General features: G+C 32.6%; 1 non-coding gene across 1 annotated transcript; it reads right to left on the bottom strand.

The window, feature by feature from the left end:
- Positions 1-15,683: 15,683 nt before the first annotated feature.
- LOC139845893 (small nucleolar RNA R71) lies at positions 15,684-15,790 on the bottom strand. Its single transcript, XR_011758646.1, has one exon. It is a non-coding gene; the product is annotated as a small nucleolar RNA R71 (small nucleolar RNA).
- Positions 15,791-25,310: the final 9,520 nt, after the last annotated feature.

Raw genomic sequence — 25,310 nt, 5'->3', positions numbered from 1 at the left:
TGATGAAGAATATTGTCTGTAAGGGTTTAGTGTCAGGAGCAAGGTATTCGTTAATGACTTCAGCAGACACTGAATCATTTGGATTCTTTGAAGGCAGGTTCAGTCTTTGTGATTTGTCCACAGCCTCCTTCATACTTTGCTCAATCCGTTTTCCAGTTCCAAAACTTCTCTATTTCTGAGCTTTGTTAATACACTAATCTTTATCATCAAACTTTTTACTGCTAAGGTTGTTTACAGTTTTTGTTGCTTCATCAGCATTTCAAGAACTAGTTCGCGGTTCAGAGTGTTTTTCAGAAACTTCACATTCGAAGTATGTAAGCCTTGGAAATAGACGTTATGTATAACTGTTGGCGTCAACATGCTGTGAGATTTCAAAATACTAATTGCTAATTCCCAATGATTCGTATGGAAATTCTCGTTACAAGAGGCAGATGAGTAAATGATGAGGTTTCGATAAATATAAAGATTCTTCGGAATGCCCAAGATCAGTGAAGTTGTTGGTAAATTTATTGCTAATGTGGTGGAATATGAAAGGTTCTCTGGTAACAAAAGGGTAATCACATATATCAAAATTATGATAAGACTACTCCGAATGAAAAAAGTGAAGTTGTCTTGCTGGAGCTGTGATATAATTTGCTACTTTGCAAAGGAATTGCAAGGTTATTTTTGCTAATAAATGCCAAAATATCTGACACAGATATGTGTTGAATTATGACTTTGGTTTCGAGAGCTTTTTAAGTACATAACTGTGGGTAATATGTGGTTGGATCATCATCTCGATTGCTCATTATTTGATGTGTCTTCAGAGATTTTCAAAGGGTTTGAACACAGATTGTAATTGTTTGTATACATTTGATGTTCTAACACACTTTTGAAGTCAAAGTATAGCTTTGAAAGATGTAGGAATCTAAAAGTGATGGTACCGGTTATATCTCAAATTGAATTCTGAGATTTTAAAATTAGAATATGTAATTGGGTTTGAATGAGTATGGTTGTTTTGATTTCTATGAAAGAATGTATATTATTGTGAAAGTAGGAAGTATAATTGATAATTTTCTTAATCTGATTCGAAGAATGTAACATATTAATTGTGAATTTATATATATCTCTCGGGTATTACCTACCTGTTAAAAAAAAATTTCACAATTAATATTTTGTACATAAGAATTTTATTACAGTCTTTATGAAAATATATATGTATATATTCTTCTCAGATGTAACATAGATTTTAATGAGTTAATAATAAATTAAACTCATTCGATTTACGGTTGGAACTAGAATTGAATAATTCCTTTAAGGCTTTAGAGGTTACATAAGTATTTCTTCAATAATATTGAAATTATGAATCAATACTTCGTTATTTGTTGAGATGTGATGCTGGTTTTTGTTAAATTCTTGTGAACTTCGCAAAGTACGAATGATGTTATCTGAAAAGTTTCGGTTACATCAATGATGAAGTGTAAAATCAAATATATACTTGATTTATTAGGAATTGGAATTTGTTGAATTGAGACAGAGATTGTAGTTAACGATGGTTAAGTCGCGGGTGAGGGACGTACATTATTGCATATTTGTAATATGAATTAACCGAGTAGTTAAGATTCACACACAATAGCTTTAACACGGAAAGATTTATTTTTTTTATTTCAAAATATATATATATATAAAATATATATATAATTTCTTCAGAGGGAATGAGTTAATTCTTCATAACTTGTTGATACAATATACACGTTATTGATTCGTAATGATGTAAACAGTGATTCTTGAACTGACGGAGTTTGTGATGTTATAGGTGTTGTTGATTCTGATGTTGACTGTACTGACGATGCTGGTGACGCTGACGGTACTGTTGATGCTATTGGTAAAACAAGTTTAACTTGTTAATCACATGCCATTTTTGTCAGGGTTTCTACTCTTCCTTCTATCATTTTGGTTCGCTTAACTGATTTATGGTTAGGGCTAGATTAGATAATCTCTAAGACTTTAGAGATTATATAATCGCCGCGGAATGTTTCTCCAATGAAGTTATGAATTAATACTTCGTCAGTTATTGTTGTTGGTACTCCTTGGTATCTATGGTGCGTATGACGTTGATGCTAGTGGGACATATTGTGAAGTTGAGGTTTACAACGCGATTGTGGTTGGAGGTGGTAATGGTACTGTTGGCGTTGATAATGGTGGTACTGGTTATGCTGCTGGTGCTGCTGATGGTGTTTGTAATCTTTGCACCATATTCTCCAAAGCCACTACCCGAGCGCGAAGTTTGTTGACTTCTTCTATTATTCCCGGATGATTGTCGGTCAGAACGAGCGGATAAATAAAATCTAGAATTTGATGTAGTATATAATCGTGACGAGATACCCTGGAAATGAGAGAGAAAATGGTGTCTCGAACAGGTTCGCCGGTAAGTGCTTCAGGTTCTTCGCCAAGAGGGCAATGTGGTGGATGGAAAGGATCGCCTTCTTCTTGTTTCCAATGATTGAGGAGGCTACGAACCCATCCTCAATTCATCCAGAATAGGTGATGACTGATTGGTTGATCCATTCCGGTCACACTGCTTTCGGAGCTTGAGTGAGATTCTATTTCGGAATCCGAGTGACTTGAACTGATGACAAATTCCATTTCGTACGATAGGATAAAGGATTTTTTTTTTTTTGATATGAAATGATTTTGGCTAACGGATGGTATTCTAATTACATAGAATATATATATATATATATAGATCAAAAGATTTCGTAGATTACGGAGGACTTTGCGGGATATGTCAGGCAAAGTTTAAAGTAACAGATACGATAAGATATGATTTAGCAGATATGCTAACATATGAATTTTTGTCTATACACTATTTATGCAATCAATGCAGCAAGACGTGTCTTAGACTAAAAATGATAAGCAGGTAATTTTCTGAGGATGATAAGTAGTTAATTTTCGACACAAAATGATAAGCAAAACTTTTGACATGCAGACACGGTCGAAGTCCAGACTCACTAATGCATCCTATCGACTTATCAGTTAGACACACTAATGCAGACCTGGTTCGCTAAGACCACCGCTCTGATACCAACTGAAAGGACCCGTTCATATACATTATAAACGATTCACAATAGTTGATTACATTGCGAGGTATTTGACCTCTATATGATACATTTTACAAACATTGCATTCGTTTTTAAAAGACAATCTTTCTTTACATCGAAAATTGACAGGCATGCATACCATTTCATAATATCCACTCTCCAACTATAAATTGATTTAATAATAATCTTTGATGAACTCAATGACTCGAATGCAACATTCTTCGAAATATGCTATGAAAGACTCCAAGTAATATCTTTAAAATGAGCAAATGCACAGCGGAAGATTTCTTTAATACCTGAGAATAAACATGCTTTAAAGTGTCAACCAAAAGGTTGGTGAGTTCATTAGTTTATCATAATCATTTATTTTCATCATTTTAATAGACCACAAGAATTTCATTTCCAGTTCTCATAAATATACGTCCCATGCATAGAGACAAAAATAATCATTCATATGGTGAACACCTGGTAACCGACATTAACTAGATACATATAAGAATATCCCCTATCATTCCGGGATCCTCCTTCGGACATGATATAAATTTCGAAGTACTAAAGCATCCGGTACTTTGGATGGGGTTTGTTAGGCCCAATAGATCTATCTTTAGGATTCGCGTCAATTAGGGTGTCTGTTCCCTAATTCTTAGATTACCAGACTTTAATAAAAAGGGGCATATTCGATTTCGATAATTCAACCATAGAATGTAGTTTCAATTACTTGTGTCTATTTCGTCAAACATTTATAAAAGCGCATGTATTCTCAGTCCCAAAAATATAAAGGGTAAAAAGGCAAATGAAACTCACCATACTGTATTTCATAGTAAAAATACATATAACGTCATGGAACAAGTGCAAGGTTGGCCTCGGATTCACGAACCTAAATTAATTATATATAATTATATGTTGGTCAATATTTGTCTAACAAATTAGGTCAAGTCATAGTGTACCACAATCCTAATGCTCGAGACTAATATGCAAAAGTCAACAAAAGTAAATTTGACTCAAAATAATTTCCAAAAATCTATACATGATTAATAGGTAGTTTAAATATCGTCGTTTTATATTTTTAAATATTTTTAAAAGATTTATTAGAGTAAATAATATAATTTATATATTAATAAATAAAATTTTATATTAAATTTTTATAATAAAATATACTTTTATATATATTAAGTAATAAAATTTATAGGGTTCATTTAATATCATAAAGATAATATGATAGGTATTATTAAAGTAAGTTATTACACATAGTAAAATATGTTTGTATCACATATTTATTTGATAAAATAATATCTATAATGATAGTAAGTAAAAGTTGAATTATTTTGTAATAATAATTATTATTATAAAAATATCATTATTTATAATTACTAAGATGACATTATGATAAAACGATAATTCTAATTACGATATCTTTAATATTTACGATAATTTTTAATATTATCTTTAAAATAATAATTCTATTTAAAATAATAATAATAATAATGATATTTTATAGTAACAATGACATTTCTATTAAAATGATAATTTTTGTTAAAATGATAGTTTTAATACTAACAATACTTTTAATAATAATAGTAATGATAAAAATAATAAGAACGATAATTTTATCTAAATCAATATCTTATAATATTTTAATTTCATCATGATACTCTTACCCATTATTTCCTAATCGTTTTGTTTAATAGCTTTTAATCGTCTTTTATATCGTGTTCATAATAATGATAATAATAGTAATCAAAATAATTAGGTGTTACAAATATTTGTTTTAATTACACTAATATTAATAATGATAGTTACTATAATATTATTAACGATAATACTAATAATTATCTTAATGATAATATAGTAGTAATAATAATAACAATAACAATAACCATTTTTAAATAATGATGTATATATATATTAATAATGATAATAATAATAATAATAATACCAATAATAATAATAATAATAATAATAATAATAATAATAATAATAATAATAATAATAATAATAATAATAATAATAATTGGATAATAATAATAATACTAATTATAACTTTAACGATAATAACGATAGTAATAATAAAAAAATAACAATTTTTAATGATAAATCCCTTTTATTGATAAAGATAATAATAATGATAATAATAAGATAAAACTAGAACGACGATAAAAATGACGATAATAATAATCATTTTTAATAAAAATATCGAAAATTCAGTTGATTATAACTTCTAATCCGTTCATCGAAACCATTCGATATCTAAAGGAAAAGTTCTTAATTTTTCGCTAGCTTTCCAAGGACATGCATATCTTATACCTTATCTCAACCGCAAGTGTAACTAATTCAAGATTCAACCTAACCTGTCTAAGGGCAATATCAAAAGTACAAGCATACATAATCCTAAATACTCGAGCACTAGTCAGGGATACACTATTAGTATGTAAAAGTTAAATTATGAGTACTCACGTATCAATATTGAGATTCAATATTGCAGAAAAGGTACGTAGACGCAACGGAAATGATAAACACTATATTGACCTCACGAGCATACCCATGAACCATACTCAATCACCTCCATAGCTATAACCCATAATTTCCTTAATCTTATCCCACTCAAAAAACAATTTCGAAATCACTCGGACAGCACTCCGTCGTAATATTTTATGTATACTAATAATATCTTGAAATAATACGGAGTAATCGATTGAGAGAGTTTAGAGAAAAATATTTTCAAGTTTCTATGAAATAATGAAACCTTTTGAATTCTATTTATAATAGATTTTTAAATTATTAAAGTGAATTATTAAAGTATGAATTATTAAAGTGAATTATTAAAGTATGAATTATTAAAGTGAATTATTAAAGTATGAATTATTAAACTGAATTATTAAAGTGAATTATTAAAGTATGAATTATTAAAGTTAAAGTAAAGTAAAAATAAAGTAAAGGTAAAGTTTAAGTATAGTAAAAGTATAAAACTATGTACGTATAATACGCGTATAAATATATATAATATTAATTTAAATCGTTATATATATTTAATAAAATAAAATATAAATATCATTATCTTTGTCATACTAGTTAAGTAATGAGTTGTCAAAAATGGTTCTAGATATTTATAAAAGTTATATACGTTTTAATAATAAAGTTCTTTTTAAACTGAAAACGTTTTTTTACGTTTGAAACTAAATAGATCAATCGAGTCTTTATGAGATTCAAACTTCCACTATCCTTTGTCTAGTTCTCAATGATTGACAATTTGTTCTTATTTAAAAATCACTTTACCATTTTCTGAATATTGTTAAAATGGAAAGATTTCTCAAATCAACGTGGGCCTTTCAACAGAGACTTGTAATAATAATTCAATATATCTGATAATTCAAACATTTGATCTTATCTTCTAATTCCATTGATAAACATTTTGAAACAGATACAATCATATAAAGTATTTAATCTAATATTTTGTTTACGTTTCAAGTTATAATATATATACACATATACATATATAATCATATTCGTTTAATGGTTCGTGAATCGTTGGAACTTGGTCGAGATTGAATGAATGTATGAACATAGTTTAAAATTCTTGAAATTTAACTTAACAAATATTGCTTATCGTGTCGGAAACATATAAAGATTAAAGTTTAAATTTGGTTGAAAATTTCCGGGTTGTCACATACGCTGCCTCATATTCAGTTGTTTCTGATTAAATATGTGTTGAAGACTTTTGTGGTCGGTATATATAATAATTTTGACCCCATATAAGTAGTGCCTCCAAGTCTTTAATGCAAAAACAACCGCGCCTAATTCCAAATCATGCGTCGTATAATTTTGCTCGTGAATCTTCAATTGTCTAGACGCATAAGCAATCACCTTCGTCCGTTGCATTAATACACAACCGAGACCTTGCTTTGATGCGTCACAATAAATCATAAAATCATCATTCCCTTCAGGCAATGACAATATAGGTGCCGTAGTTAGCTTTTTCTTCAATAATTGAAACGCCTTCTCTTGTTCATCCTTCCATTCAAATTTCTTCCCTTTATGCGTTAATGCAGTCAAGGGTTTTGCTATTTTGGAGAAATCTTGGATGAATCTTCTGTAGTAACCAGCCAATCCTAAAAATTGACGTATATGCTTCGGAGTTTTTGGGGTTTCCCACTTTTCAACGGTTTCGATCTTTGCCGGGTCCACCTGGATACCTTCTTTGTTCACTATGTGACCGAGGAATTGAACTTCTTCCAACCAAAATGCACACTTTGAAAACTTAGCGTACAGTTTTTCTTTCCTCAATACTTCTAGCACTTTTCTCAAATGTTCTTCGTGCTCTTGATCATTCTTTGAGTAAATAAGTATGTCATCGATGAAAAAAATGACAAACTTGTCAAGATATGGCCCACATGAAATGTCCCGTTCTTATTGATTAAAAACGTTCCATATTAATTGATTTCGTTGCGAGGTTTTGACCTCTATATGAGACATTTTTCAAAGACTGTATTCATTTTTAAAACAAACCATAACCTTTATTTCATAGATAAAGGTTTTAAAAAGCTTTACGTAGATTATCAAATAATGATAATCTAAAATATCCTGTTTACACACGACCATTACATAATGGTTTACAATACAATTATGTTACAACAAAATAAGTTTCTTGAATGCAGTTTTTACACAATATCATACAAGCATGGACTCCAAATCTCGTCCTTATTTAAGTATGCGACAGCGGAAGCTCTTAATAATCACCTGAGAATAAACATGCTTAAAACGTCAACAAAAATGTTGGTGAGTTATAGGTTTAACCTATATATATCAAATCATAATAATAGACCACAAGATTTCATATTTCAATACACATCCCATACATAGAGATAAAAATCATTCATATGGTGAACACCTGGTAACCGACATTAACAATATGCATATATAAGAATATCCCCATCATTCCGGGACACCCTTCGGATATGATATAAATTTCGAAGTACTAAAGCATCCGGTACTTTGGATGGGGTTTGTTAGGCCCAATAGATCTATCTTTAGGATTCGCGTCAATTAGGGTGTCTGTTCCCTAATTCTTAGATTACCAGACTTAATAAAAAGGGGCATATTCGATTTCGATAATTCAACCATAGAATGTAGTTTCACGTACTTGTGTCTATTTTGTAAATCATTTATAAAACCTGCATGTATTCTCATCCCAAAAATATTAGATTTTAAAAGTGGGACTATAACTCACTTTCACAGATTTTTACTTCGTCGGGAAGTAAGACTTGGCCACTGGTTGATTCACGAACCTATAACAATATATACATGTATATCAAAGTATGTTCAAAATATATTTACAACACTTTTAATATATTTTGATGTTTTAAGTTTATTAAGTCAGCTGTCCTCGTTAATAACCTACAACTAGTTGTCCACAGTTAGATGTACAGAAATAATCGATAAATATTATCTTGAATCAATCCACGACCCAGTGTATACGTATCTCAGTATTGATCACAACTCAAACTATATATATTTTGGAATCAACCTCAACCCTGTATAGCTAACTCCAACATTCACATATAGAGTGTCTATGGTTGTTCCGAAATATATATAGATGTGTCGACATGATAGGTCGAAACATTGTATACGTGTCTATGGTATCTCAAGATTACATAATATACAATACAAGTTGATTAAGTTATGGTTGTAATAGATTTGTTACCAATTTTCACGTAGCTAAAATGAGAAAAATTATCCAATCTTGTTTTACCCATAACTTCTTCATTTTAAATCCGTTTTGAGTGAATCAAATTGCTATGGTTTCATATTGAACTCTATTTTATGAATCTAAATAGAAAAAGTATAGGTTTATAGTCGGAAAAATAAGTTACAAGTCGTTTTTGTAAAGGTAGTCATTTCAGTCGAAAGAACGACGTCTAGATGACCATTTTAGAAAACATACTTCCACTTTGAGTTTAACCATAATTTTTGGATATAGTTTCATGTTCATAATAAAAATCATTTTCTCAGAATAATAACTTTTAAATCAAAGTTTATCATAGTTTTTAATTAACTAACCCAAAACAGCCCGCGGTGTTACTACGACGGCGTAAATCCGGTTTTACGGTGTTTTTCGTGTTTCCAGGTTTTAAATCATTAAGTTAGCATATCATATAGATATAGAACATGTGTTTAGTTGATTTTAAAAGTCAAGTTAGAAGGATTAACTTTTGTTTGCGAACAAGTTTAGAATTAACTAAACTATGTTCTAGTGATTACAAGTTTAAACCTTCGAATAAGATAGCTTTATATGTATGAATCGAATGATGTTATGAACATCATTACTACCTTAAGTTCCTTGGATAAACCTACTGGAAAAGAGAAAAATGGATCTAGCTTCAATGGATCCTTGGATGGCTCGAAGTTATTGAAGCAGAATCATGACACGAAAACAAGTTCAAGTAAGATCATCACTTGAAATAAGATTGTTATAGTTATAGAAATTGAACCAAATTTTGAATATGATTATTACCTTGTATTAGAATGATAACCTACTGTAAGAAACAAAGATTTCTTGAGGTTGGATGATCACCTTACAAGATTGGAAGTGAGCTAGCAAACTTGAAAGTATTCTTGATTTTATGAAACTAGAACTTTTGGAATTTATGAAGAACACTTAGAACTTGAAGATAGAACTTGAGAGAGATCAATTAGATGAAGAAAATTGAAGAATGAAAGTGTTTGTAGGTGTTTTTGGTCGTTGGTGTATGGATTAGATATAAAGGATATGTAATTTTGTTTTCATGTAAATAAGTCATGAATGATTACTCATATTTTTGTAATTTTATGAGATATTTCATGCTAGTTTCCAAATGATGGTTCCCACATGTGTTAGGTGACTCACATGGGCTGCTAAGAGCTGATCATTGGAGTGTATATACCAATAGTACATACATCTAAAAGGTGTGTATTGTACGAGTACGAATACGGGTGCATACGAGTAGAATTGTTGATGAAACTGAACGAGGATGTAATTGTAAGCATTTTTGTTAAGTAGAAGTATTTTGATAAGTGTATTGAAGTCTTTAAAAAGTGTATAAATACATATTAAAACACTACATGTATATACATTTTAACTGAGTCGTTAAGTCATCGTTAGTCGTTACATGTAAGTGTTGTTTTGAAACCTTTAGGTTAACGATCTTGTTAAATGTTGTTAACCCAATGTTTATAATATCAAATGAGATTTTAAATTATTATATTATCATGATATTATCATGTATGAATATCTCTTAATATGATATATATACATTAAATGTCTTTACAACGATAATCGTTACATATATGTCTCGTTTAAAAATCATTAAGTTAGTAGTCTTGTTTTTACATATGTAGTTCATTGTTAATATACTTAATGATATATTTACTTATCATAGTATCATGTTAGCTATATATATATCCATATATATTTCATCATATAGTTTTTACAAGTTTTAACGTTCGTGAATCACCGGTCAACTTGGGTGGTCAATTGTCTATATGAAACATATTTCAATTAATCAAGTCTTAACAAGTTTGATTGCTTAACATGTTGGAAACATTTAATCATGTAAATATCAATCTCAATTAATATATATAAACATGGAAAAGTTCGGGTCACTACAGTACCTACCCGTTAAATAAATTTCGTCCCGAAATTTTAAGCTGTTGAAGGTGTTGACGAATCTTCTGGAAATAGATGCGGGTATTTCTTCTTCATCTGATCTTCATGCTCCCAGGTGAACTCGGGTCCTCTACGAGCATTCCATCGAACCTTAACAATTGGTATCTTGTTTTGCTTAAGTCTTTTAACCTCACGATCCATTATTTCGACGGGTTCTTCGATGAATTGAAGTTTTTCGTTGATTTGGATTTCATCTAACGAAATAGTGAGATCTTCTTTAGCAAAACATTTCTTCAAATTCGAGACGTGGAAAGTGTTATGTACAGCCGCGAGTTGTTGAGGTAACTCTAGTCGGTAAGCTACTGGTCCGAAACGATCAATAATCTTGAATGGTCCAATATACCTTGGATTTAATTTCCCTCGTTTACCAAATCGAACAACGCCTTTCCAAGGTGCAACTTTAAGCATGACCATCTCTCCAATTTCAAATTCTATATCTTTTCTATTAATGTCAGCGTAGCTCTTTTGTCGACTTTGGGCGGTTTTCAACCGTTGTTGAATTTGGATGATCTTCTCGGTAGTTTCTTGTATAATCTCCGGACCCGTAATCTGTCTATCCCCCACTTCACTCCAACAAATCGGAGACCTGCACTTTCTACCATAAAGTGCTTCAAACGGCGCCATCTCAATGCTTGAATGGTAGCTGTTGTTGTAGGAAAATTCTGCTAACGGTAGATGTCGATCCCAACTGTTTCCGAAATCAATAACACATGCTCGTAGCATGTCTTCAAGCGTTTGTATCGTCCTTTCGCTCTGCCTATCAGTTTGTGGATGATAGGCAGTACTCATGTCTAGACGAGTTCCTAATGCTTGCTGTAATGTCTGCCAGAATCTTGAAATAAATCTGCCATCCCTATCAGAGATAATAGAGATTGGTATTCCATGTCTGGAGATGACTTCCTTCAAATACAGTCGTGCTAACTTCTCCATCTTGTCATCTTCTCTTATTGGTAGGAAGTGTGCTGATTTGGTGAGACGATCAACTATTACCCAAATAGTATCAAAACCACTTGCAGTCCTTGGCAATTTAGTGATGAAATCCATGGTAATGTTTTCCCATTTCCATTCCGGGATTTCGGGTTGTTGAAGTAGACCTGATGGTTTCTGATGCTCAGCTTTGACCGTAGAACACGTCAAACATTCTCCTACGTATTTAGCAACATCGGCTTTCATACCTGATAAGGCTAAAAAGAACATATATTTCATAGCAAAATCCCCCAAGAAAGACAAGATTTTAGTTGCAATTGTTCCATTTTCAAGTAATATTCGTTTATTTTAAATAAGTGCGAAGACAAAAGGCGAAAACGACGAATTGAAGACACAAAGGTCCAAAAAGCTCAAAAGTACAAGATACAATCAAAAAGGTTCAAATTATTGATGAGGAACGTCTAAAAATGACAAGACTACAAGTTACAAAACGAAAAGTACAAAATATAAAATTGTACGCAAGGACGTTCGAAAATCCGGAACCGGGACCAGAGTCAACTCTCAACGCTCGACGCAACGGTGTAAAAATTACGAGTCAACTATGCACAAGAATAAAATATAATATTTAAATAATTCATAATAAGAATAATATTAAATAATAAAAAGTTGTTAATTGAGCATAGTTCAGGGGTCATAAGTGAAAATTCAATTTCTAAATTCACCTATAAAAGGCTTTGTAATCGTAATGTAAAAACACACATTTTTCTATCTTTTTCTTATTTATCAATATCAATTATCAATATCTATATTCTATATCTCTATCATAATGTTAACTTAATAAGATATAACAATAATCTTAATTTTAATTTTAAATTATGATAATAATAAGATTTATGATAGAGATCGTTTGAGTGTGTAAGTCGAAATTCTGTCCGTGTAACGCTACGCTATTTTTAATCATTGTAAGTTATGTTCAACCTTTTTACATTAATGTATCGTAACTAAGTTATTATTATGCTTATTTGAGCCGAAGTAATCGTGATGTTGGGCTAAAATATTAAGAAGGGGTTATTGAACTTTGAACCATAATTAAGGTTTGGGCAAAAGACCGACACTTGTGGAAATTGAACTATTGACTATTAATAGATGGGGGGTATTGTCTAATTGAGTGACAACTCATTGGAGTCTGTCGAACCTATCTTCAAATTAATTAACCTAATAATTAATAATGATTATGGTTGTCCTATTTAGTGATGTTCATATGGAATCTGTTATAATCATTTAATTAATCAATTGGGTTGGGTAATTGATTATTCATTCTGATCAAGTGGATGAATTAATATTCATAAACTAATTAAAACAGGGGTGGATTACATACAGTGATAACTGGTGTAATTGTTGACAGAAGTGATAACTGCGTCACAGTTTAAATCCTTAATCAGTTGGAATATTTGACTTCGGGTATAAGGGTAATTTGACGAGGATACTCGCACTTTATTTTTATGACCGATGGACTATTATGGACAAAAACCAGATAGACGTATCAAATAAACCAGGACAAAGGACAATTAACCCATGGTAATAAATTAAAATCAACACGTCAAACATCATGATTACGGAAGTTTAAATAAGCATAATTCTTTTATTATATTTCTCATCGTATCTTTATTTACTGTCATTTTATTACTCGCAATTTTATTTACTGTCATTTTATTTATTGTCATTATTTTACGCACTTTAATTATCGTCATTTATCTTTACGCTTAAAATATAGAATCGACAAACCGGTCATTAAACGGTAAAACCCCCCTTTTATAATAATATTACTACTTATATAATTATATATATTTTGTATAAATATAGTTAAAAATATAGTAAGTATCACCAGCTCCCTGTGGAACGAACCGGACTTACTAAAAACTACACAACTCTACGATTAGGTACACTGCCTATAGTGTTGTAGCAAGGTTTAGGTATATCCCATCCGTAAATTAATAAAACTTGTGTCATATTTTGTAGTATTTTGTATTAAAAATAATACTATTTCGTACCCTCACGCTACATCATCAAGTTTTTGGCGCCGCTGCCGGGGAGCGCTAAAACGCTATATTTTTAATTATAATAATATTGAAATAAAATATAATAATATAATAATATTGAAATAGAATATAATAATATAATAATATTGAAATAGAATATAATAATATAATAATATTTTAGAATATATTTTGAATCGTAAAAGTTTTAAAAAGTCGTATTTATTAAATACTTCAGGGGTATATTATGTAACTTGTAATTAATAATTTCTATCATGTCGCTTTCATGTGAATAGTAAATTAATTAATTTCTTTTCATTTACTATTCATGAATAGTAAATGAATTAAAAAAAAGTTTTGAAAAAAAAAATAATAATTATAAAAAAAGTATTAATTTATAAAAAAAAAATTCGTTTTTTTTTTTAAAAAAAAAAAAAAAATTGTAAAAAAAAACGTTTTTTTTTAAGAAAAAAAAAAATTCGTTTAAAAAAAAAAAAAAAAAAAAGTTTTAAAAAAAAAAAAAAAAATTGTAAAAAAAAAAAAAAAAAAACGTTTTTTTTTTTAAGAAAAAAAATTCGTTTTTAAAAAAAAAAAAATTTTAAAAAAAAAAATTTTAAAATTTTTTTTTTTTTAAAATATAATAAATTATAATTTTTTTTTTAAGTTTTATTACCTTTATATTTTTAGACTATAGTTACAATTTTTAGTATTAAGTTTAGTTTTGCCATAGTTATTTTTATTTCTAGAATTTTTAGGCTTTGCCGTAAAATCCCTTAAGTGCTTATTCCTTAGACTAAGATTTAGGTGCTTTAGAATTTTGCGACGCCGTTTTTCGCGCTACTTTCTTATTTTTATTTTTCGACGCCTATTTTTCGACCTTTTATTTTTCGACATTTTTCGACGCGCAATCTATTTCTTTCTTATTTCTCGCCATTCTAGTTTTTAGGACTTAGAATTTTTTCTACTTCTTCTCTAAATTTCTTAAAATTACGAAAATTTATTTTAAGTGGTTAAATTGATAGACATCAAAATTTTCTGGTTCGTAGTAATAGTTGGATTTGTACGTGGACCGGGTTATTGGAGCCAAACAGTACTCAATTATATTGAGACCAAACGAATCCTGCCCCTCTGCTGCATCTTTTGGCTATTCGAAACGTGGGCAAAATCAGAAAAGTCTATTGATTGGATAACTTATTATAATTTTTCTTTCCTTTTAAAAACTAATAGGATATTCAGTGAATGCACCGAGCAAGACGTTCACCACCTTTTGTACGTTCACCACCTGTAACTAGATCAAGACATTTAGCAAATATAACCGCCGTTGATTTTTCTTTAGAATCGTCATCCAGTCGACCAAGTACTTCAGTTCAAATTTCCGATAATCCATTTTTTGAACCCAACCTCACAATTGAGAATCCAGAGAATATTCAGGAACGGTTCGTAGATCCTGAACCACTAAACTTTCCTCCGGAGCCACCAATCATTCAAACAGAGATTGTTGAAGAACGAACCATTAAATCAGAATCATCTAGTGATACCGATTCAACGAATTCAATTATGGAAGTAACGGAACCTCTAAGTATGGAAGATCGAATGAGAGCTAAACGCACGGGCCAAGGTCACGCCATTATTAAGCCAGAAGTTAATGCTCCAGATTATGAAATCAAAGGACAAATTCTACATATGGTAACTAATCAGTGCCAATATAGTGGTACGCCAAAAGAAGACCCAAACGAACATCTTCGTACGTTTAATAGGATCTGTACACTATTCAAAATCCGAGAAGTGGAAGACGAACAAATTTATCTCATGTTATTTCCCTGGACTTTAAAGGGAGAAGCCAAAGATTGGTTAGAATCGTTACCTGAAGGGGCGATTACTACATGGGATGATTTAGTTGAAAAATTTCTTAAACAATTCTTTCCAGCATCTAAAGCCGTAAGACTTCAAGGAGAAATTGTTACGTTCGCGCAAAAGCCAAATGAAACATTATATGAGGCATGGACAAGATTCGGAAGGATGTTGAGAGGATGTCCTCAACATGGTTTAGACACTTATCAAATAGTACAAATATTTTACCAAGGTGTCAACGTTGCTACACGAAAAGACATCGACATAACAGCTGGTGGTTCCATTATGAAGAAAACCGCAACTGAAGCTTACAAAATTATTGATAACACAGCCTCCCACTCTCATGAGTGGCATCAAGAAAAAGATATTTTTCGTTCATCTAAAGCGGCTAGAGCCGATTCTAGCCATGACTTTGATTCCGTTTCCGCAAAAATAGATGCTTTCGAAAGACGAATGGAAAAGATGAATAAAGATATTCACGCAATACGAATCAGTTGTGAGCAATGCGGTGGACCACACTTAATGAAAGACTGTCACATTGAACAAACGATGGAACAACGTGAGAATGTTGTCTACATGAACCAAAGGCTGGAAAATAGTTATCAGAATAATTATCAACCGCCAAGGCCAAACTTCAATCGAAATCAAAACATTCTTTACAATCCAAAAGGACCCGACAATAACTCGTATAACCAACAAGGTCCGAATAACCAACCAACTCAAAACAACACTTTCAATCAACAAAGACCTGGCTTGTATAAACCACCACAACAAACCGACGAGAAGAAGTCAAATCTGGAAGAAGTGTTATTTAAGCTAGTTGAATCTCAAACACAATTTATTGAAACTCAAACCCAAACGAATGAGAGGTTTGAGCAGTCATTTAGAACTCAACAAGCTTCCATTTTGAATCTAGAAAAACAAGTAGGTACTCTTGTTAGATTGATGAGTGAAAGGGAACAAGGAAAGCTACCGAGTAATAATGAAGTAAATCCTCGGAATGAAAATGTTAACATGATATCAACAAATTCTGAAAAACCAATACCAGAAGATGGGAAAGTTTTAGATGTAAGTAACAATGAAGAAGTTACACCACCACCACCACCCGAGTATGTAAAGCCAGTGGTGGCACCATACAGACCACCCATCCCGTTTCCAAGAAAAGGAGTTGAGTATGAGCAAGTAATAGGTAATAAAGTTTGTGATACCTCTGGAAAGAAGAAGAAGAAGAATAAAAAAGTGCAAGAAACAAAAACAGTAGAAGTAAACCCGGTGAAGACAGTTCCACCAAATCCTCCACCTAGGGTAGGTGATCCGGGTGAATTTATTGTTCCTTGTCTACTTAGTGACTGTGTCATGTATGATGCACTAGCAGATTTAGGTTCAAGTGTGAGTGTTATGCCTCTTTCATTATATAAGAGATTAGGTGTAGGTGAGTTAACTCCAACGGATATGAGTGTTCGACTCCTTGATCAAACCATTAAGCACCCAGTTGGAATTGCTGACAACCTACCCGTTCAAGTAGGTAATTTAACCTTTCTAGTCGAATTCATTGTCATTGACATAGAAGAGGACTCAAACGTTCCTCTAATTTTAGGTCGACCATTCTTAGCGTCCACCGGGGCGTTATTTGATGTAAGAAAGGGTAGAATGACACTTAGTAATGATGAGAAATCGATCACCTTTATGATTCGAAAGTCTAAATATCCACAAACTAAAACCGTTGAACCGACAAAAACGATTGGTAAGAACCATGTTGTTTTACCAACTCCAACGGTAATGCTTAACAATAATAGAACGCCTAAGTGTGGGGAAAATGAAGTAACACCTAATGATGACTTGATAATAAAGAACCCCATAGTTGATACGAAATTAAATAACCCCGTTATTAACAGTTCAATGAAGAAACTTTTTAAACGGGTTATTGATGCTAAAAGTAAGGGAAACTTTAGGTTATATAACCGGTTAGTATCCAATCTGTCGCCTAAAGAAAAGGCGAAGCTAGTTGAATTTGTGGATATTACGGAAAAAGCTGGTCACTGGCTTAAAGCAAAAGTCACAGATATGCAAGTTGATTATGGTCCAAGAGAAATTGACGATGAAGTTAATCACAATTTCGACACCACATCTACCTAAGTGTGAGGAGATTCAAATATTCTAAAAAGAAAATGCTGTTTGGAGTTAGTTGTTCTGTTCTCGTGTAGTTCCGAGAATGGAATTCGATTGGTCTTTTCCGCTAGCAGACACTAAAGAACTAGTTTTCTCCCCCCATTCTGAATTTTTTTTGTTTTTTAGGTTTTATATGAAATTAATATGTTTTCTTTTTAAGTTTTGTGTGAATTTAAAAACAAAAATTTACTTTATTTCATTAAGTTGAAAAAAAATGATTTCTAAAATTCATCGTGAGTTGAAGACTAGGCCGTTGAGCCGAAATTACTTTACCCGAGGGCGGGGCGAAAAATTTTTTCATCATTATTTTTAATTTTATTGATTTAAAGTATGCCAAAAAAAAAATATATTTGATTTTATAAATTTTTGAACGTGGGGTAATATACCCAACTTTAAAAATATGTATATATGTTCGTATTTTATCATGTAAACAACAGGGTAAAACAACGCACTTTCAAAGACTAACATTAAGTTCAGCAAAAGGTACTGATTTTGACGACAAGATGCAAAACAACAAATGTGATATAATAAATGAAGGAATGAACAATGAGGCGCGCCATCTATCATTCGACGAGCTTTGTAATTACAAACTGGGTATTTTTAATCACTTTTCTACACTAATCACCCTCATGAATTAATAATTATAGTCTGATTTCATGCAAATGAGGGCATTGCATGATCTCAAGTGTGGGGAAGGGTTATAAATTCTCTCGGGTTTATACTTGGCTTATTTTCTAAATATTATGAAAATTTTAAAATTTTTTAACTAAATGAATTCAAAATCATGTTTATACATATTTATGAACGATAAAACTAGGTGTTAATGCCGAAATTATCGTTACCTCGGAAAGGACATAAATTGAGAAACAACCTAAAATGCTTGAATTCATTTAAAATGGAATAAAGGAGAATAAAAAGGCAAAGAAAGAAACTAAGTGTGGGGAGAATGTACCAAGTTATTCAATTAAAAATTATCTATCACATATCTTTGTACAAGATTATTGCAGGTACTTTTGTTTTGGATGATACTAATCAGTTTTACCCGGTTTACTGTAATATATTTGAAAGAAAGATGGATCTACACGATGAATCAATTCCATCATTAAAAGGAAGTAAAGTCTTCCGAAAAAGACACGCGCTTCTTGATTTAGGTCAAGAAGTTGTCGTCCAGACCAGCTGTAGGTTGACGAAAAATCTAGAAAAGTCATCTCTAAAATCAGCAGGAAATCCACGGACCTCAGCATCAAACAGGGTCGCCAAGTGGTCAGATTTATCCTAACCATGAGAAGGATTTATCTCGTACAATGGGGAGGCACCGTGCAAATTAGCTTGATAAGACTAATGAATCAGATCCCCAGAAAGGATAATCTCCTTAAAGATTAAAAATCAGCTTTTAAGACTGATATTACTCAATCCTAGAGATTGACCTTAAAGATTGAGAATTCAAACTCATGGAATTCAATGATATCTAAACTCGAGCTTGAACGAGAAAATATTTTGATCAAAATTAAAACCGATTTGTTTTCTGAAAATCCATTTTCAATGCGTTCATTACCATTGAACGTAAAATCCTAGGAATTCACCTAGAATTCATTAGGTCACCTGAACTAAATCGGGTGTCAACCGTAAGAACGGTGGTTGCATAGCATGGTTGGAGACAGGACCTTGTGCCAGACCGAAAAATCATAGGATGATCTTTACTATTGCTCCTACCAAGGATAGTACTAGCATCCGACACGTTAAAAGACCATAACCAAAAGCATGTCATTAGACATTGCCTTAACAGTTTCTTGTTCATCGCTTTCCTTTACAACCGGACGGTAGTTTACCGAAAGATAATATACGGAACAAGTAAACTGGATGTGTACTTTCCGATACCGGGATAGCAGTGGATTACACGAACCTAAAAGTTTTAGCCAAAATATTGATCCACAAATATATTTTGCAACACCGATGATGGATCAAATCAGAAAACTTGTCTAGGGTAAAATCTAGCTTGAATTTTCAAAAGATCAAATGTTTTCATAAAGATCCAATTTCCTTAAAGGATCTAAATTTTTATAGTCATGTGGGACTGTAAACCGCCTTTCAAATGTGCACTTTGCTTTGGAAACCGAAAGTAAATCGGCTATTTGATTGCAAGTGTCGTTGTCCTAAACCCAAGGCAACTGTGGATGACACACCCACCTTTAACCATATCGTTACTATCATTGTTTATACCGCTCTATCAAAATCACTGATGTACAAAGTGTGAAGAATAAAGAAGTGATTCGTGTGATGTATTATATTATTTCAAGACTGTATTGCTTGAGGACAAGCAACGCTCAAGTGTGGGGATATTGATAAGGCTAAAAAGAACATATATTTCATAGCAAAATCCCCCAAGAAAGACAAGATTTTAGTTGCAATTGTTCCATTTTCAAGTAATATTTGTTTATTTTAAATAAGTGCGAAGACAAAAGGCGAAAACGACGAATTGAAGACACAAAGGTCCAAAAAGCTCAAAAGTACAAGATACAATCAAAAAGGTTCAAATTATTGATGAGGAACGTCTAAAAATGACAAGACTACAAGTTACAAAACGAAAAGTACAAAATATAAAATTGTACGCAAGGACGTTCGAAAATCCGGAACCGGGACCAGAGTCAACTCTCAACGCTCGACGCAACGGTGTAAAAATTATGAGTCAACTATGCACAAGAATAAAATATAATATTTAAATAATTCATAATAAGAATAATATTAAATAATAAAAAGTTGTTAATTGAGCATAGTTCAGGGGTCATAAGTGAAAATTCAATTTCTAAATTCACCTATAAAAGGCTTTGTAATCGTAATGTAAAAACACACATTTTTCTATCTTTTTCTTATTTATCAATATCAATTATCAATATCTATATTCTATATCTCTATCATAATGTTAACTTAATAAGATATAACAATAATCTTAATTTTAATTTTAAATTATGATAATAATAAGATTTATGATAGAGATCGTTTGAGTGTGTAAGTCGAAATTCTGTCCGTGTAACGCTACGCTATTTTTAATCATTGTAAGTTATGTTCAACCTTTTTACATTAATGTATCGTAACTAAGTTATTATTATGCTTATTTGAGCCGAAGTAATCGTGATGTTGGGCTAAAATATTAAGAAGGGGTTATTGAACTTTGAACCATAATTAAGGTTTGGGCAAAAGACCGACACTTGTGGAAATTGAACTATTGACTATTAATAGATGGGGGGTATTGTCTAATTGAGTGACAACTCATTGGAGTCTGTCGAACCTATCTTCAAATTAATTAACCTAATAATTAATAATGATTATGGTTGTCCTATTTAGTGATGTTCATATGGAATCTGTTATAATCATTTAATTAATCAATTGGGTTGGGTAATTGATTATTCATTCTGATCAAGTGGATGAATTAATATTCATAAACTAATTAAAACAGGGGTGGATTACATACAGTGATAACTGGTGTAATTGTTGACAGAAGTGATAACTGCGTCACAGTTTAAATCCTTAATCAGTTGGAATATTTGACTTCGGGTATAAGGGTAATTTGACGAGGATACTCGCACTTTATTTTTATGACCGATGGACTATTATGGACAAAAACCAGATAGACGTATCAAATAAACCAGGACAAAGGACAATTAACCCATGGTAATAAATTAAAATCAACACGTCAAACATCATGATTACGGAAGTTTAAATAAGCATAATTCTTTTATTATATTTCTCATCGTATCTTTATTTACTGTCATTTTATTACTCGCAATTTTATTTACTGTCATTTTATTTATTGTCATTATTTTACGCACTTTAATTATCGTCATTTATCTTTACGCTTAAAATATAGAATCGACAAACCGGTCATTAAACGGTAAAACCCCCCTTTTATAATAATATTACTACTTATATAATTATATATATTTTGTATAAATACAGTTAAAAATATAGTAAGTATCACCAGCTCCCTGTGGAACGAACCGGACTTACTAAAAACTACACAACTCTACGATTAGGTACACTGCCTATAGTGTTGTAGCAAGGTTTAGGTATATCCCATCCGTAAATTAATAAAACTTGTGTCATATTTTGTAGTATTTTGTATTAAAAATAATACTATTTCGTACCCTCACGCTACATCATCAATACCCGGCCACCAAAAATGTTTCTTGATATCCTTGTACATCTTCCCCGTTCCAGGATGTATTGAGTATCTGGTTTTATGAGCTTCTCTAAGTACCATTTCTCTCATATCTCTAAATTTTGGTACCCAAATCCTTTCAGCCCTATACCGGGTTCCGTCTTCCCGAATATTAAGATGCTTCTCCGATCCTTTGGGTATTTCATCCTTTAAATTTCCCTCTTTTAAAACTCCTTGTTGCGCCTCCTTTATTTGAGTAGTAATGTTATTATGAATCATTATATTCATAGATTTTACTCGAATGGGTTCTCTGTCCTTCCTGCTCAAGGCATCGGCTACCACATTTGCCTTCCCCGGGTGGTAACGAATCTCAAAGTCGTAATCATTCAATAATTCAATCTACCTACGCTGCCTCATATTCAGTTGTTTCTGATTAAATATGTGTTGAAGATTTTTGTGGTCGGTATATATAATACTTTTGACCCCATATAAGTAGTGCCTCCAAGTCTTTAATGCAAAAACAACCGCGCCTAATTCCAAATCATGCGTCGTATAATTTTGTTCGTGAATCTTCAATTGTCTAGACGCATAAGCAATCACCTTCGTTCGTTGCATTAATACACAACCGAGACCTTGCTTTGATGCATCACAATAAATCACAAAATCATCATTCCCTTCAGGCAATGACAATATAGGTGCCGTAGTTAGCTTTTTCTTCAATAACTGAAACGCTTTCTCTTGTTCATCATTCCATTCAAATTTCTTCCCTTTATGCGTTAATGCAGTCAAGGGTTTTGCTATTCTGGAAAAGTCTTGGATGAACCTTCTATAGTAACCAGCTAGTCCTAAAAACTGGCGTATGTGTTTCGGAGTTTTCGGGGTTTCCCACTTTTCAACAGTTTCTATCTTTGCCGGATCCACCTTAATACCTTCTTTGTTCTCTATGTGACCGAGGAATTGAACTTCTTCCAACCAAAATGCACACTTTGAAAACTTAGCGTACAATTCTTCCTTCCTCAATACTTCTAACACCTTTCTCAAATGTTCACCGTGTTCTTGGTCATTCTTTGAGTAAATAAGTATGTCATCAATGAAAACAATGACAAACTTGTCAAGGTATGGTCCACACACTCGGTTCATAAGGTCCATGAACACAGCTGGTGCATTAGTTAAACCAAACGGCATGACCATAAACTCGTAATGACCGTAACGTGTTCTGAAAGCAGTCTTTGGAATATCATCTACTTTCACCCGCATTTGATGATACCCGGAACGTAAGTCAATCTTTGAATAAACAGACGAGCCTTGTAGTTGATCAAATAAGTCATCGATTCTCGGTAGTGGGTAGCGGTTCTTGATGGTAAGTTTGTTCAACTCTCGGTAGTCGATACACAACCTGAATGTACCATCTTTCTTCTTGACAAACAAAACAGGAGCTCCCCACGGTGATGTGCTTGGTCGAATGAAACCACGCTCTAAAAGTTCTTGTAATTGGCTTTGTAGTTCTTTCATCTCGCTGGGTGCGAGTCTGTAAGGAGCACGAGCTATTGGTGCAGCTCCTGGTACAAGATCTATTTGAAATTCAACGGATCGATGTGGGGGTAATCCCGGTAATTCTTTCGGAAATACATCGGGAAATTCTTTTACAATGGGAACATCATTGATGCTCTTTTCTTCAGTTTGTACTTTCTCGACGTGTGCTAGAACAGCATAGCAACCTTTTCTTATTAGTTTTTGTGCCTTCAAATTACTAATAAGATGTAGCTTCGTGTTGCCCTTTTCTCCGTACACCATTAAGGGTTTTCCTTTTTCTAGTATAATGCGAATTGCATTTTTGTAACAAACGATCTCTGCTTTCACTTCTTTCAACCAGTCCATACCGATTATCACATCAAAACTCCCTAACTCTACTGGTATCAAATCAATCTTAAATGTTTCGCTAACCAGTTTAATTTCTCGATTCCGACATATATTATCTGCTGAAATTAATTTACCATTTGCTAATTCGAGTAAAAATTTACTATCCAAAGGCGTCAATGGACAACTTAATTTAGCACAAAAATCTCTACTCATATAGCTTCTATCCGCACCCGAATCAAATAAAACGTAAGCAGATTTATTGTCAATAAGAAACGTACCCGTAACAAGCTCCGGGTCTTCCTGTGCCTCTGCCGCATTAATATTGAAAACTCTTCCGCGGCCTTGTCCATTCGTGTTCTCCTGGTTCGGGCAATTTCTAATAATGTGGCCCGGTTTTCCACATTTATAACAAACTACATTGGCATAACTTGCTCCGACACTACTTGCTCCGCCATTACTCGTTCCGACACCATTTGTTCCTTTCGTTCTGTTAACCCCTGGTCTGTAGACATCACACTTCGCCACGCTATGACCATTTCTTTTACACTTGTTGCAAAATTTGGTGCAGAACCCCGAGTGATACTTTTCACACCTTTGGCATAGCTGCTTCTGATTGTTGTTGTTGTTGCGGTTATTATTGTTGTTAAGATGATTGTTGTGGTTGCTGTTGTTGTTGTTGTTGTTGTTGTTATTGTTGTTGTTGTTGGGCCGTTTGTTGTAGTTGCGATTGATGTTGCGATTGTTAGGATAGTTGTTGCTATTATTGTTATAATTGCTGTTGTTGTTGTATTGGTGATTCTTATCACCGTTTTCCTCCCACTTTCTTTTGACTTGCTTCACATTGGCCTCTTCAGCAGTCTGTTCTTTAATTCTTTCTTCAATCTGGTTCACTAGTTTGTGAGCCATTCTACATGCCTGTTGTATGGAGGCGGGCTCGTGTGAACTTATATCTTCTTGGATTCTTTCCGGTAATCCTTTCACAAACGCGTCGATCTTCTCTTCCTCATCTTCGAATGCTCCCGGACACAATAGGCACAATTCTGTGAATCGTCTTTCGTACGTGGTAATATCAAATCCTTGGGTTCGTAACCCTCTAAGTTCTGTCTTGAGCTTATTGACCTCGGTTCTGGGACGGTACTTCTCGTTCATCAAGTGCTTGAATGCTGACCACGGTAGTGCGTACGCATCGTCTTGTCCCACTTGCTCTAGATAGGTATTCCACCATGTTAACGCAGAACCTGTGAAGGTATGCGTAGCGTACTTCACTTTGTCCTCTTCAGTACACTTAGTTATGGCAAACACCGATTCAACCTTCTCGGTCCACCGTTTCAATCCGATCGGTCCTTCGGTTCCATCAAATTCCAAAGTTTGCAGGCAGTGAATTCTTTGTAGGTGCATCCTGCACGATTTCTTGTACTGCTAGATCCAAGGTTATTGTTGGTATGTAGCGCAGCCTGTACTGTGGCTATATTTGAAGCTAGAAAAGTACGGAATTCCTCTTCATTCATATTCACGGTGTGTCGAGTAGTCGG

The sequence above is a fragment of the Rutidosis leptorrhynchoides genome, chromosome 4 (genome assembly GCF_046630445.1).
Source record: "Rutidosis leptorrhynchoides isolate AG116_Rl617_1_P2 chromosome 4, CSIRO_AGI_Rlap_v1, whole genome shotgun sequence".
In the NCBI taxonomy this organism is placed as follows: Eukaryota; Viridiplantae; Streptophyta; class Magnoliopsida; order Asterales; family Asteraceae; genus Rutidosis; species Rutidosis leptorrhynchoides.
This window is presented reverse-complemented; position numbering and strand designations above follow the sequence as displayed.